The sequence below is a fragment of the Typopeltis vanoorti genome, chromosome 7 (assembly GCF_054136105.1).
Source record: "Typopeltis vanoorti isolate ZY-2024b chromosome 7, IOZ_Tvanoo_1.0, whole genome shotgun sequence".
In the NCBI taxonomy this organism is placed as follows: Eukaryota; Metazoa; Arthropoda; class Arachnida; order Uropygi; family Thelyphonidae; genus Typopeltis; species Typopeltis vanoorti.
Genome location: NC_143555.1, coordinates 21642975 through 21660406, shown reverse-complemented (window position 1 = coordinate 21660406; position 17432 = coordinate 21642975). Strand labels below are relative to the sequence as shown.

At 31.8% G+C, this 17432-nt stretch overlaps 1 long non-coding RNA gene across 5 annotated transcripts in view; it reads left to right on the top strand.

Moving 5' to 3' along the window:
• Positions 1–17432, top strand: part of LOC150104528 (uncharacterized) — a 180545-nt gene that overhangs the window by 155754 nt on the left and 7359 nt on the right. For 4 of the 5 annotated variants that reach the window (XR_016548531.1, XR_016548528.1, XR_016548532.1 and 1 more), the window contains one exon: positions 10092–13548. This is a non-coding gene — a long non-coding RNA (uncharacterized LOC150104528). Of the gene's footprint in view, positions 1–10091; positions 13549–17432 lie in introns of those variants that run through there. The other variant, XR_016548529.1, reaches the window with a different exon arrangement.

The window sequence follows — 17432 nt, the reverse complement described above, 5'->3', positions numbered from 1 at the left end:
CCAAATGTCATGAAAACAATAACTGTTCATTTATGGTTTTCGTGTCACTTGTGATCTATTCAGTTAGGGTTTTCAAGTCATTTGGGATATATTCAGTTAGGAGTTTCCTGTCATTTCGGAACTATTCAGTTAGAGTTTTTGATGTCATTTGGGATATATTCAGTTAGGATTTTCAGGTAATTTAGAATATATTCATTTATGCTTTTAATGTCATTTGAGATCTATTCATTTTAGGTTTTAATGTCATTTGGAATATACTGAGTTAGGATTTTCAGGCCATTTAGAATATATTCGTTTATGCTTTTCCTCTCATTTGGGATCTTTTCAGTTAGGTTTTTCATGTCATTTGGGATACATTCAATTAGTGGTTTTCAGGTCATTTAGAATATATTCCTTTATGAATTTCCTGTCATTTGGGATCTATTCATTTAGGGTTTCCATGTCATTTTCGATCTATTCAGTTAGGATTTTCATGTCATTTAGAATATATTCATTTGGGATCTATTCTTTTAGAGTTTTCATGTCATTTTGGAAATATTCAGTTAAAATTTTTAGGTCATTTATGATTTTCCTGTCATTTGGAATCTATTCAGTTATTGTTTTCATGTCATTTAAGATATATTCTGTTAGGATTTTCAGGTCATTTAGAATATATTCATTTATGCTTTTCCTGTCATTTGGGATCTGTTCAGTTACGAGTTTCATGTCATTTAAGATATATTCAATTATTATTTTCAGGTCATTTAGAATATATTCATTTATGATTTTCCTGTCATTTGGGATCTATTCATTAGGGTTTTCATGTCATTTGGGATATATTCTCTTAGGATTTTCAGGTCATTTAGAATATATTCATTTATACCTTTCCTGTCATTTCGGATTTATTCAGTTAGGGTTTGAAATATTTGAAAATGATATATTCAGTTATGTTTTTCATGTCTTTTGTGATATACACTTACATGTTTCTTGTCTTTTGGATATATTAAGTTAAATATTTCATATTATTTTGGATATATTCTAATATATTTTTGTTATCATTTTGCATATACTGTATTTATTTACGTTTCATGCCATTTGGGATATATTCAGTTAATGCATTTTATGTCATTTGGAATATACAGTTATGCATTTCCTGTGATTTGTGGTATATTCAGAAGCATATTTAATAATACTGGGATATATTCAGGTATATGTTTCATGCCTTTGGGATATTTTCAGTGATATATTATATATCCTTTTTGATACATTGATTTATATGTTTCATATCATTTGGGATATATTCTTTTACCTTTTTCATATCATTTGTGATATATCAGTCACATATTTAATGTGATTATTTGGGTTATACTCCATTAGGTTTTTGTTATTTTTGGTACATTCTGTTAGTCTTTACATGCCAAAGGATATATTCATTTACATGTTTCATGATATCTTGGATATATTATATTAGTGTTTTATCATGACATTTTAGATATGTATTTAATTTGGGATATATTTAGTTAACTTTCATGTTGTTTCAGATATATGCTATTACCTGTTTTATGTTCTTTTAGATGTATTCAGTTACATATTTCAGGACATTTGGATATATTGATGAGACTTATCATGTCCTTCTGGATATATTCCGTTAGACTTTTTATGTCATTTATGGTATATTCAATTATATGTTGCATACCATTTGGGATATATTTATTTAGGATTTTCATGTCATTTCAGATGTATTCAGTTATGATTTTTACATCCTTTGAGATATCTTCATTTATATGTTTAGTGGCCTTTGAGACACATTCAGATACATTTTTCATGTCCTTTGAGATTTAAGATATTTTCAGATAGATGTTTCATATCTTTTGGATCATATTCGGATGCATGTTTCATATCATTTTGGATACATTCAGTTACATGTTTTAAGGCATTTGGAATATATTCAGACAAATATGCATTTATATGTTTAATTCCATTTGGGATATATTCTTTTAGGCCTTTCATGTCATCTTCTGTATATTAGTTAGGATTTTCATGTTATTTGCGAATTATTCCGTAACATGTTTCATATCATTCGGAATATATTTATTTTGGCTTTTCATCTGAATTTGATTATGTTCAGTTAACTTCCAAGGCCTTCAGGATATATTCTATTATGTGTTTCATCATTTTGGATATATATTCAGTTAGATTATACATGACATTTGGAATATATTCAAATATATATTACATACCATTTCGGATATATTCAAATATATGTTGCACACCATTTCAGATATATTCAGTTAGGTGTTTCCTGTCATTTGGGATATATTCATTTAGGCTTTTCAGGTCCTTTGGGATATATTCCGTTACATGTTTCATGACTATTGGGATATATTCAGTTATGTTTTTCATGTCCTTTTTGATATGCACTTATATGTTTCATGTCTTTTGGTATATTCACTAATACGTTTCATATCATTTTCGATATATTCATTTACATGTTTCATATCAATTGGTATATATCCAGTTACATATTTCATATTCATTTGGAATATACTGTATAGTTAGGCTTTTCCTGTGATTTGTGATGTATTGGTATATATTCAAGTATATGTTTCATGGCATTTTCGATATATTTATTTCGGGTCTTCTTGATATTTGGGATATATTCAGAAACATGTTTCACGTTCTTTAGATATATTAAGTTACCTGTTTCATATTCTTTCGGATATATTCAGTTATATGTTTCATGACCTTTGGGATATTTTCAGTTATATATTACATATCGTTTTGGATACATTGAGTTACATGTTTCATGTCATTTGGGATATATCAGCCACATATTTCATGTGATTTGGGTTATACTCCATTGGGTTTTTATGTTATTTATGATATATTCAGTCAGCCTTTACATGTCCTGACATTTGGTATATATTCATTTTTCCTTTTTATGACATTTGGGATATATTCAGTTAACTTTCGTGTCTTTTCGGATATATGCTGTTACCTGTTTGATGTCCTTTTGATATATTGATGGGACGTATCATGTCATTCTGGATATATTCATTTGGACTTTTCATTTAATTTTTGGTATATTCAATTATATGTTACATACCATTTGGGGTATAATCAGTTATGCTTTTCATGTCTTCATGAAAAGATATCTTCATTTATATGTTTCGTGTCCTTTGAGAGACATTCAGATAAATCTTTCATGTCCTTTAAGATATTTTCAGATGTTTCATATCCTTTGGAACATATTTGGATGCACGTTCCATATTATTTTGGATATATTCAGTTACATGTTTAATTTCATTTGGGATATATTTCTTGAGGCTTTTCATGTCATTTTCTATATATTCAGTTAGGTTTTCATGTCATTTTCTATATATTCAGTTAGGTTTTCATGTCATTTTCTATATATTCAGTTAGGCTTTTCATGTTATTTGCGAAATATTCTGTAACATAATTCATGTCTTTTTGGATACATTCATTTATGTTTCATGTCATTTGGGATATATTTGTTTAGGCATTTCATGCACTTTGAGATATATTCAGTTATTTTTTCATTTAATTTTCGATATATTTAGTTACAATTTTTATATTATTTGGGATATATTTCGTAAGGTTTTTAAATCATTTGATATGTATTCAATGGAGGTTATCATGTAGTTTGGTATACATTCAGTTAAAATTTTCATGTCATTAGAGATATATTTACTTAGTTAAGTTAAAAGATATTACATCCCATATTGTTTCATAGCCGAATAAGAAACTCAAAGAGTTTCATGCCGAATATATTTACTTAGGCTATTCATATCATATGGGATATATTCAGATAGACCTTTCCTGTCTACTAAATATTGAATTTTACGTTTCATATAATTTCCGATATATTGAGTTACGCGTATATTTTTTATACGTTTCATGTCATTTGGGATATATTTATTTTGGATTTTCCTGTGATTTGGGATGTATTTATGTACATGTTTCATGTCTTTTGTGATGTATTAAGTTACATGTTTCATATCCTTTCGGATGTATTCAGTTACCTGTTTCCTATCATTTTGGTATATTCACTTGCATTTTTCATATGCCATTGGTATGGATATTTGTGATCGTCTGTGAAAATACTAGTGATGGTAATTGTCAGTAGATGGCGTTGCGGTTCGTTGTATTTTGTAGATTTAGTTGTAGAGACAGCTGTAGAGTAGGAGCCTTCCCTTGATGAGTTCTTCGGATTCCCTGTTGGTGTCACGTAATAATAATAATACATTCTATTGCATGTTTCATATCATTTTGAATATTTTCAGTCACATGTTTCATATCATTTTGAATATTTTCAGTCACATGTTTCATGTCATTTGGGATATATTAATTTACATCTTTTATATCATTTGGGATATATTAATTTACATCTTTTATATCATTTGGGATATATTCATTTACATGTTTCAATCATGTGGGATATATTCATTTACATGTTTCAATCATGTGGGATATACGCAGTCACATATTTCATGTGATTTGGTATATTCCACTGCAACTTTCGAGATATACGTACACACTGTAAGTACAGTGTATACATGTTTGGATAAAATATCAAAATTACGGTAAAAATTTTAAAAAAATATTGTTTATTATCGATAAAATTATACAGTGTACTATAATTCAAAATTACTTAAAAGCCATTCCTTTAATTGTAATTAAAAGAATGGATTTACAATTTTTGGATATTGCAACAATTAAATCCTTTAATTGTAATATCCAAATATTTAAAGAGACGGAGTAAACACGATAAGCACTATGAACACTATTACTAGCGCAAACTGCATATAAACAACAGTGGAACTTCGCTGCGGACAGTGCCACATTACGCTATCAGCTCGTATCTCACTATGACGTGCCTATGCTTGCGCGCGAAGCAATATGACACAGTGCAGCTAGCGTTCTTCGCAATCCCAAGTACTACAAGATGGATTTTTATTATTTTTTATATAAAATAAGAGAATTGTATAGGATTGTTGATAATAAAATTAAATATTACAAGCAAATATTAATAAATATATTTATATATGGAGAAATATTGCGGGTGCTGCAGTTCCGCAGTGTCTATTCACGAGCCGCCCTGTTCCATTTGGCTTTTTATGTCATTTGTGATATATTTAGTTAAATGTTTCATGACATTTGTGTTATATTCGATTAGGCTTTTCATGTACTTTGGGATACATTCAATTCGGCGTTTCATGTGCTTTGGAACATAATTTCTTTTTCATGTCATTGGGTTTATTTTCCTTTACATGTTTCATATCATTATGGATATACAGTATTCAGTTACCCTTTTCATTATGTTTCGACATACCGTATTTAGTTAAAATTTTCCTCTCAATTGGGATATATTTATTTATGCTTTACGTGTTATTTGGAATATATTCGGTTAGGATGTTCATGTTATTAGATACAAATATATATATATTTAAGCATTTCATTTTATTTGGGTTATATTCAGACCGGCTTTAAATGTTATTTGGGATATATCTGAGTGGCCGAGTGGGTAGTGTATCCGCTCTCCGGCCGAAAGGTTGTGGGTTGGAATCTCGCCGTGGGCATGGATATTTGTGATTGTTTGTGATAATACCGGTGTAGATGGTGTTGGTATTGGATTAAACGGAGACAGAGTTGTATAATAGATGCCCTTCTTTGATGAGTCTTTGGACTCCCTGGAGGTGTCGCATAATAATGATATTTAGTTATGTTTCATACCCTTTAGGATATATTTATTTACAAGTTTCATGTCTTTTATAATATATTCATTTACATGTTTCACGTTAATTGGGATATACTCAGTTATTTGTTTCATGTCATTTGGGATATATTCATTTATGTGTCATGTCAGTTGGATCATGTCATTTGAGATAAATTAATCTACGTTTTTCATTTCAGTTGCGATATATTTAGATACAATTTTCATCTCATGTGAGATATATTTCTTTAAGCTTTTTCTGTTGTTTGGAATATATTCAGGAAGGTTTTTGAGTCATTTGAGATGTGTTGATTTAAGCTTTTCACGTCATTTTGAATATATTCATTTATGCTTTTCCTGTCATTTGGGATATATTCCGTTAATGCATTTCATATCATTTCGAATATATCTAGTTGTATATATCCAGTTAGGCGTTTCCTGTGATTGGTGGTATATTCAGTAATATGTTTTATGTTATTTGGGATATATTCAGGTACATATTGCATGTTTTGTTTGCGATATATCCCGCTGGGCTTTTCCTGAGATTTCTGGTATATTGAGAATCACGTTTCATGATATGGGGTATATGTTTCATGGCATTTTGGATATATTTAGTTAGTATATTTCGGATATATTCAGAAGCATGTTTCATGTCATTTAGTATTTATCCATTTACATGTTTCAGGACATTTGTATATGTTGATAAGACGTTTCATGTCATTCTGTATATATTCAGTTAGACTTTTCAAGTAACTTATGTTATATTTAATTATATTTTGCATATCATGTGATTTGGGATGTATTCAGTTAGGCTATTCATGTCCTTTGAGATACATTTAGATGCGTTTCATGTCTTTTAAGATATTTTCAGATACATGTTTCATATTCTTTGGAATATATTTGATGCATGTTTCATAACATTTTGTATATATTCAGTTACATGTTTCAAGTCATTTGGGATATACTCTGACATATTTCGTAACTTTTTGGATATATTCCTTTATAGTTTTCATGTTATTTGCGAAAATTTTCCATAACATGTTTCTTGTTATTTGGAATATGTTCAGTTACTTGTTTCATGTCCTTTGGGATATAATTTATTTAGTTATATGTTTATTTATTATTTTTTTCGTGACCGTTGTGATATATTTTGATACATGTTTGAAGTCATTTGGGATATATTCAGTTATCTTTTCATATATTTAAATATAATTTTCATCTCATTTAGAATATATTTTGTTTTATTTCTAATATGTTCATACCATTAGAGATATATTTAGTTATATGTTTGATATCTGTATCCGATCTATTTAGCTATCCTTGTCCTTTGGAATATCATTATTTACAATTTTCATGCCCTTCGGGATATATTAATTGACTTGTTTCACGTCATTTGGGATGTGTTCAATACACTTTTCGATTAATTTGCGATATATTTAGATACAATTTTCACCCCATTTGGGATAAATTTATTTATGCTTTTTGTGTTATTTGGAATATATTCAGGAATGTTTTTCAGTCATTTGAGATGTGTTAAATTACACTTTTCATGTAATTTTATATATATTCAGGTACGATTTTAACGCAATTAGAGATATATTTAGTTAGGCTTGTCATGTCGTTTGGGGTATATTCAGGTAAATTTTTACGACATTTTGGATATATTATTTAGGCTTTCCTTGATATTTCGTATATATTCTGATACATGATTCATGTCCTTTGGGATATATTCAGTTAACTTTAATGGCTTTTGTGATATATCCTCTTACCTCTTTGATATCCTTTTGGATATATTCAGTTACATATTTCAGGACATTTTGGATATGTTCCTTTAGAATATTCGTCATTTATGGTATATTCAATTACATGTTGCATCCCATTTGGAATATATTCATTTAGGTTTTTCACGTCATTTGGGATATATTCAGTTATGCTTTTCATGTCCTTTGGGATATATTCAGATACATGTTCAATTTCCTTTAAAATATGTTTGGATACATGTTTCATATCATTCTGGTTATATTAATTTATATGTTTCATATTATTTTGGATAAATTCAATTACATGTTTCAATCACTTGGGATATAATCGTACACGTATTTCATATCATTTGGGATATATTCAGTTACACATTTCATGTCATTTACATGTTTGTTTCCATTTGGGATATATTCATTCAGGCTTTTCATGTCAATTTCTATATATTCACTTATGCTTTTCATGTTATTTACGAAATATTCTGTAACATGTGTTTTGGGATATATATATATACACATTTTCGATGTACGTTACAATATAGTTTTATGGGATATATTTAGTTCATTTGTCTATTAAGTTATTTTCAAGTGCATATTTACGAACTTAGAAGGCATTCTAAGTTCGCAGGCAGTTTTAACAAGATTAAATTGTTTATTTTTTTTAAATAAATTACTAATCAGCTATTAGAATGTCATTTAAGTTTCCAATTTCTAATAATACCGATTTCATTAACTGTACTCAATTATAAAGAGAAACGAAGGATACTGTATGGTAAAGTAAATGTATGAATGTGTACCCAGAAATTACTAAGCGCCCCACAGTTAAAAATACATTAACGTAAATTACTTTAATGGATAGATGCGGAAAAAAGTTTTTTTTTTTTTCATATTTTGTCTGTAATCAATGAAAATTCCAAGTTTTTATTTTTCTCTTGCTTTTCACCTTTTTGTTTTTATCGGAAAATGTGTAGTCGATTGCTTCTCTCTTCATAAATGAGCTTATCAGCGATAATTATTTCTGCCCCTTCTGTTATTATATCCAAGCGATATTTTTCTTCGCAATTTGTTGCTCGTCAGAACCGAAAAGTCATTAAGTGTTGCAATAAATTTTCGTTAACCCTTGATTATAGCAGAGAGCCTAAAAAGTATTAATGAAAGCTGATGGTTTGTGTAGACTAACAACCTGATGTTCTCGACTAAAGAACAGCATGATAAAACGAAGTTAATACGCATAACAGGAAACAGTGCTGGAATGTTGATAGTACACTTTTAACAGCTTAAGATTAAGAAATATGATGGAAATGGAATATATCTAGAATCATATTCCTGTTTTGTTTTTGATCCCACTAGTTATTCACAAAGATTTTAAAATTGCTAAACGCAGAGACGATAGTTACTTGAACTTTTTCTGCAACGCTAACAATTTTAGACTATCTTCTTTCATAACTAGTGACAGCAGCGAGGTTAGAAAGGCAATTTTTAATCTAGTTTTAGTAATTATTTAATAACTGTACTTCCTTTTTATTTATAATAGTCAAGTCGCACAGTCAAAATTGGAAATGAAACAAGAACCAAATTTAATTTCATTGACCTTAATAAAAGAACAAAGTGGCACTAGTTGTGTTATATTTAGAGTACAAGACAAGCTGCATAATTTTGCATTTCATTAATAATTCATAAACATATACACACTACAATATGCAAGGATTGTCCAAGGTGGGAAGTCCGCGTTTAGTGATATTTTTAAGGGTAATTTGCCTTTTAGAAAAGTTACATTTCTTACTATTATCTATGATGTTATCGGTAAGCGATAACAATTTTCGTACAAGAAATCCTACAATTTTTTTTTTAAAATTAGTGTTAAGCTGCATGTACATGCTCTCCTGTAAATAGGGGGACGTTTGTTTGGGGATGGGTGCCCAACAAGAGATATTACACACAGAAAGCAATATATGAATAGAGTGCATTCTAACAATAAGTGCGCACCTCTGCATAGCAGTCAGTAATAGCAAACGAAATCTGTAGATGAGACAACGTTCTGGTTTTTTAATCACTCAATAAGGGACTGCGTACATTTAGTGAGGGAAGTGATAGAAATAAATTAAGTATTTTAAGAATAAATATATTTTACTATTTTAATTTAGAATGCATAGATCTGAACAGTTATTGCTATCTATTGATCTATAATTTAACTATACAAATTTTCTTGTGAAGCGGAAATGGTCTATTCTGTTGCCAGTTGGCTTCGCATATCGTGTGGGATGAGAAAGCGTTTTGTTCTGAATGATAAGTACTGAAAGCCTGACATCCATCCATTGATGTTAATATAATCTTTCCATTAAAAATACTGACGCGTAAATAAGGAATGAAAGTACTAGAAAATGTTTTATTCTCATCTTATATCCTAGACAAAAACATAAAAAGCAAAAAATATATATTTTTCCCGCAAAATGTTTTGCATGATTTACAGTTTTATCTTCATCTCAAAATCTACAAAGGACCGTAGAGTAGATATTAGGAAATGTCATTGATTGACACTTTGCTTTGAGTTCTGTAAGTGAAGCACCTGTACATTTTTTAAGACTGCCTATTCAGTTTAATTTAACTCTGTTTCTTTTCAGGTACCTGGAATAAATCCTTCAAGAACATGCGTTGGTTGCCGATTTGATCTGCTGATATTACCAAGCCACAGAAGTTGTTTGCTTCGATTCTTAGTTATGATGCGATCTATTGGACCGGAGAAAGACCTCGTTCTTCGTCTTACTTAAACAAATTTTGTGATGTGATAAGTGTATTTAGGAATCGTTCATAGCACCTCATTTGAAATGCCAGCAACTTCTTTTAGGAGGGTCCAAGTGTCACGTCCGTATAGAAGCAGTACGTTAATAAGAAATCTGTCCATTTTAGTTTTTGGATTGCTATTGTGACTTTTGCAATATTTGTTCTAATATACTGTCTGGATCTGCCATTTTTATTAAAGATATTGCAGCGGCATTTAAACTATGGGTGGATCCAGAAGTAGATTTTTTTTTCAGTTTTTGCTACAGAACTATCTTCTTTGTCAGAAGCACAGATTCTTGTTTTTGGATTCTTATGGTTAAACCATATTTTTAAACTAATTTTGTGGTGATTTCCTGATATTCAATATTATCAGCAAACTTTAGATGTTTTATTCTTTTTCTTCTTAAATTCATTCCAATATCACAGTTTTTCCATGCTTCATTTAAAACATGTTCTTAGTACTTAAATAACATTGGAGATAATTTGCACCCTTGTCTCACTCCACGGTCCATCAGAAAGGGAGTGCAGTGCTTTAATTCCCCTTGATTTTAACCATCATGATGAGAAGATGAGTCCAGGCATTCAAACAGTCCTATGTTTCAGAATTTTTCAAAGGCTTTCAGTAGGTCAGTAAATTTGTGTAACATTACCTTATTATGTTCTACACATTTTTATCCAATTATATGAGGAGTAAATGCAGTATATAATAAATTTTACTTATCTTTGTAATCTGCCCAAAATATTTTGCTTGGGTGGATGATGGGGCTAATTGTCATAAAATTATTGCACTTTTTGTTGTTTTGGAAGGAATAAGCATAACTGTGCTCCAGACTTTTGGACAAATCTCAGTGTTCCACACCTGCGCAAATTTTGAGAAGTGTAATAACATAGTTTCTCCCTCTTCTTTAAGTAGTTCTGTTGGAATATTATCAATTTCTGCTATTTTTCCAGATTTTGATCTTAAGATGGCTCTTTATACTTGGAGGATAAGTATGGAATAGTCACTCTCCTCTATTAACATTGGGACAATTCCCTTTAAATATTGTTCTTCCAAGCTATCATCACACTTAAATAGCTTACATGAGTAATCATTCAATATTTTCATATTCATCCTCAATTACACAACTCTTACAAAACTAAAGGCCTTGTTAATTTCTTAATTATTTGGCATACTGGTGTATGGTTATTCTTATTTAGATTTTCCCCAGTTTCTTTGCTAACTTTTGTTTTGCAAATTTTACCTCCACGCTAATGTGCCGAATTGATAGTAATCTTCTCTGCTGAACACTAAGCAGTAATATTTTTTGGGCAATCCAAGCTTTATTAACACCCGATTTTCTTCCTAAGATATATTCAGCTGCTTAAGTAACTCTCCTTGAAACCTGGTGATAAGGGCTATAAGGATCAAGAGAGTCACCAGGAATTTCATAAAGTGCAGAAGCATGATATGTGTTAATCTTTAGGGCTATTTGATTTGCATAAGATTAAACCTTTGTATTATGTTCTCGTGGGTCTAAATCCAGATTTCAACATAAATGTTGGTGTGACTAAATTATAGTCGCTACCAATGGCAGCACTCTGAAAAGACCTAGTTCTTGCTGGATTTATATAGGTTTCATCTTTTGTATTTAAACATATAAATTATGGTCACTGGAAACACCCCAAGAAGTTCTTGCTAAGTTTATATAGGTTTTATCTTTAGTTTTCATAAGTATATAATCAATTAGATTCTGACCTCTTCCATGTGGAGAGATCCAGGTCCACGTTTGGGACCATGTATGTAGGAAAACGTCTTAGCTATGGTGAAATCATTCTACAAAGCAAATTCTATCAGTTTCACTCCCTGCCATTTGTTGCTCCTAATCCAAAAGGCTGAAAAAGGGAAGAAAATTCCTTCAAATATCTAATCCGACTTTTGTATTCCATCTCTTTGTATTATTATGAATTTTTCTTAGGTGTTTCACGGATAAGGTTTATTGATCCGTGAGCTTAATAGACTTAGGGGCCAGAGCCGAACAATATCCAGATGAATAGGGGATATTGTAGCGATGAAAGACAATCGCAAACATGGACGCAACAAACAGCTGGGCAGATCTGACTGGTTAAAACCATCTTTAACTGAAATTACGAAAGAAGTAACGAAGTTATTCGATAAGATCTGGGATGGCTAACTCGAGTTTTATTCTATACCCGTACGAAATTCACTAATATAAAACCACAAACATCGAAACATGTGGCTATTTTAGTCTCGTTTGCAAAATATATTAGCGAACACGTAATCTGGATTCATTTTCTTAGTGCACTCATTAGCATTCAAACTAATATCTACTTGGATGCAGTTAGGATTGAAAGATCATTTTTCTAGGAAACTTGGATCTTTTCCTCTTAAGTATGATGAGAACTCAGATGGATACATGTGATTGAAGAATTCAAATGATAGTTAATTGAGTTACTGAGCATTATTTTGCAAGTTTTAGACGGAATTATAGGCTTAGGAAACCTGTTTTCTTGCATTGCTAAGAAGATAGTACTTTATGTACACACGCAAACATAATTAAAATATGTTCAACAGCGGATTAAAAACCGATATCTGGATACAAAATGGATTTACTATATTTCTGATTTAATCATAAGTTTTAACGCGTATGTTAAAACCTTTCTCTATTTTGTTGATGGAGAATGTGAATACTGTTAAAGTTAAAATACAATGGTGTCCAAAACCTAAAATTGAACACCATTAATTAAGATTAAAACCATAAATTCATATGAACCATGTTTGTGGCAATTTGTATAACTAACGATTTCGGGTAGAAAGGGGCTACACATTAAAATTTTCGAATCGGACGCAAAGGAGTCTTATATTAGCACTCAACATAATAAAGGCTGCGAAAATGGGACTGTGCTTGAAGAAAAATCTTTTCGTTAAGAAATAAATTTTAAAACTTTGTGTTTCTAAGACAATCTAGATCAGGGTTTCCCAACCGTATGCCCGCGGCACCATGGCGCCCGTTGACCAATTTGTGTATGCCTGCCGCTTTTCAACCGTGTGCCGTATAGTTTGAAGTAATCACGCAGCAATTCATGGCATGCTATATGACACATAACGAGTATTAAACTCATACAGTGTAAAGTAGACGCGCATTCGAAGTTGTTCATTCCAGTTTAAGAACTGGAATATCATCATATTCTCCTAATTATGAAACACTGGCCAAAGATCACACTAACTTATATATACTGTATTTACATTTTTATAGAATGTAAACTTTTAAGTAATAAATCATTTGATTATAATGTAAACTTTGTATGTATTCATTTAACAAACGAATTCAAAAAAGTTGCTTGAAAAAATAGATGGTGCCCGTCGCCCTACCGGTATTTTAGAATGTGCTCTAGGAAACAAAAAGGTTGGGAACCTCTGATCTAGATGATTTCACGTGTTGTGTGAAATCATATAGATGTATTTGAATGCTGGAAGAGGGCCATAGAATTACTGATATTGCCGGAGAGTTTGGAATCTCACATACCGTTGTATCCAGGCGCTGGCATCGTTTCAAATAAATGTAATGTGTTCGAGAGGTTTGCTAACAGTTCGATCACGGAGCATGAAAACAGATTATTGGTTATAACAACAAAACGTAATCGACACACCATGGCAGCTTGAAGGTCAGCTATTTTCAGGCATCTGGAGAATCTGTGGCAACACGTGTATAACAAGAGGCCTATAAGTCCTAACGCTTGTAGTCCCTTTATCCATGCTCATCGTAGAGCACGTTTCCAATTATGTTGTATCCATTAAAATTACACAAGACATCTGAGGACAAATATATTCTTTACAGATGCGTCGTTTTAGTCTTTCCTAGCCAACACTTGATATGGTGAGAATGTTCTTGAAAGGAATAAGTACTAATTGTTGGAGTCATAGTGGGGGGGGGGGGTGCATTAGGCTTAATGGAAGCGCTGAGCTACAATTGCTGGAAAGAGGGACGATGACTGGTGAATGATATTGTAACGAATTTCGATTGTTTCGTGGTCTTGTAGGCTAAGAATTAATTATATGGATGACAATCACACCACATTATACCAGCAGCTGAGATACTGCTAAAGACCGAGGATATTAATCGAATCAGGTGGCCAGCACACCCTCCAGAACTCAAAGAACACGTATGGGACGCAATAGGATGACTCACTGATGCTCAAAATTCCCCCTTAGGAAAATAACAAAGCCTTATCCTAGCTGAAGCAAGATAGTTTGCCTCAAGAAAATCCTGAATCGCTTAGTGCTAAGCATGGCGCTGTGAGTGCTACATCACAGTTCGGGTGAACATATTCCAAACTGAAATGTCTCTCGACATTGTATTCTGTTAGCGCTGTACATTAATTTCTTAACTACGTCCTTAAGAAATCTGTAACTTATGTCAATATCGCATTGTAATTTGTACGAAATTTATAACGCATTTTTGTGTAGTGTAGTTTATTAGTATGGAGGCAATATATTTATGTCAACACTGGGTGTATTGAAGGAAATATTTTCATATACAGGTACAAATGTAGTTCGTGCTTATCTTTTGGACGCCAATGTATTACAAACCACCCTGACATTGGAGAAAAGCATATATCATATTGAGTAAAAAAATTAAATCTCATACTCTAATCAGTAGTCAGTTATATTTTAGTATATAATTCATGACTTTAGCACTTTGTTATGCAAAACCCGCTGTCCTTCCCAAAGAAATGCACACTTTATAATTGCCTATGTTACCAGGACAGTTATGTGCTTTCATCCGACTTAGGATAGGACACGTCAGAGGATGCTATACCATCAAACCCTCCTCTTTATGATCTCAGGCTTAAAATTTCTCCTGCACTTTGGTGTATTCGTGCAATGTTTTTATCACTCTAAAATTCTGGCTTTTATTTTCTGTCCATTTGCTTAAACATAAGAGCCCCTCTACCGACAGACTCCTAATTTTTGTTCTATTCTTCTACTGATGAAGCTGGAATATATTGTTAAATATCTGCATTGAAGCAATAGCCTAACACAAATATATAACTAAGCCAATACCATGAAATTTTCTTTCATTTATGTTGTAAAAATCAGCTTCACTCCTTATAACTAAGACCATAACCTCGTCCAAGTTGCGTATCCCGCAGTACGTCCTTCACGAAGCAATTCTGTGCGTCAGCCTTTGGCACTTTAGTAGTGTGAAAGGGTGTTAACTCCGTGGTCTACTGATTGTTCATCCGATAGACGCGATGCCCTTGGTTCGTATTCTGACCACGATTCTACGAACCTTTTTAAGGCTAATAAAATCCAATTAATTAAGTGTTTGATTCGAAAATCATAACAGACCGCTAGAAAACAAAATCACTTGAGCTGATTACTGTTGATCTGAACACATACTTTGACCGTTAACTGGAATAATTCTTGCTGAGAATGGCATGGCAGCGTTGATCCTGATTGCACTTAGCCCCCGCCTTAATCAAAATTTTTTTTTAACGAGTTTGTCAAGGTGATCTAAAAATGACAATCATCATACCACAATAGCGACACAAATCCGTCTCTATACGCAGCCTCCAATATTTACAACTGCTGAAAAGGCCATTAATTGACCTAAACCTGCTTTAAAAAGCAGAATAGTTCATTGCAATTTCATACTGCTTTCCTTTTTTTTTTTTTGAAGATCATTGCCTTCATGCGTTTTCTTTCACCCACACTTAAAGGTTTATTGCAAATTCACCTCTCAAAAAAAAACCTAAGCATCACTTCTCTTCCAATCCTTGCAGCTTCCATTAAACCAATAACATCACTATTTGCGTCTGAACAAATAATAGAAGAATCCTAACAACTTCTTTTAATAGAAGATTTGTGATCAAAATGGTATCATTGATCTAATTCTGCTGCAAAAGTTCCTCTAGAGTTAATTCTCCGTTTATCTAATAGCACGAAAGGCTTTATTTCCTCCTATTCTAAAGAAGTTACCCAACCAATAAACTATGGTATCATCGCATACGCCTCCGTTCTTTAGAAAATAATGGACATGGCCACAAAGAGCAAATTTCTAAACCACTGCAAGTTCAGTTAATCGATGATCACGATTGAGACGGCACTTCATACACCAGCAGATCTCCTAGCCAACATTACCAACCCTACGGCAGAAAAAATTGCAAAAACGTATGTTTGCTCCTGACGTTTGAATTTATCTGGCTTGAATTCTTTATACTTGTGAACCTATTTTGGTTTTTATTGAATGGGCGCATCTCATTTCCAACTCCGAAATGTGCATTTCGGAGTTGGAAATGAAACAAGATTTTAATTTAATTTTGTTTTATCTCCTATATTCGTATCATGGTAGAATACGTTTCATATTCCAACATTTCTTTTAACAAATGATTTTTCATTTGATAAAAGAAAAATAACAAATTTTTCTCAAAATAAACTTGACTTGGTATTTGATTGTTACTCAAAATTACGATGCAAGTCGAACCAACCTATTAATCATAATAGAAATTGTTGCATAAAAATTAATTCCATACGATTTGTGTTAATTTCTTTTTAATTGTCTTGAACAGAAAGCTAAATACATCTCGCGTCTAAAATATCTCATTAACCGCGCTCATTTTATTCTATGCAGAAGAGTTAAATCAGTCATCGACTATACACCCGTAATGAATTCTTTAACCTCTAACCCATTTCTAGTTAGGGTAAATCCGCTAGCCCCCTCCTACGGTAGAAGGGGATATCCGAAGCAAATCTTTTTTGAATTTAGTATCTTTTTCACCTCTTATGAGTTAATATTTGAAACAAATAAAAGAATCTGATCTAAAATATAAGGAATATTTCTTGCATCTGATTATAGTGATTTTTATAACTGTATGCGAGTTAGCAATTCCCCACCCGCAACATTTCTGCTCGTTATTCTTTAGTGAGAATCTTTCTTTTAAACTGAATATTTACTAGCGTAACTTTTTTTTAATATGTTGAACTGAATATGATCTCTACTATGCAAACCTAGACTGCGGGAAGGGGTTCAAACCCATTGTAATATGATCGCCAATATTTCTCGATGGTAGACGATGTTTATCTCCATTTCCAAGAATCACCACCTAGTTAAAGGTCCGGTAAAATTAGTTTAGAAATATCAGCGTAAATGGACCATCTAATTATTGCTGTACCTACTGTG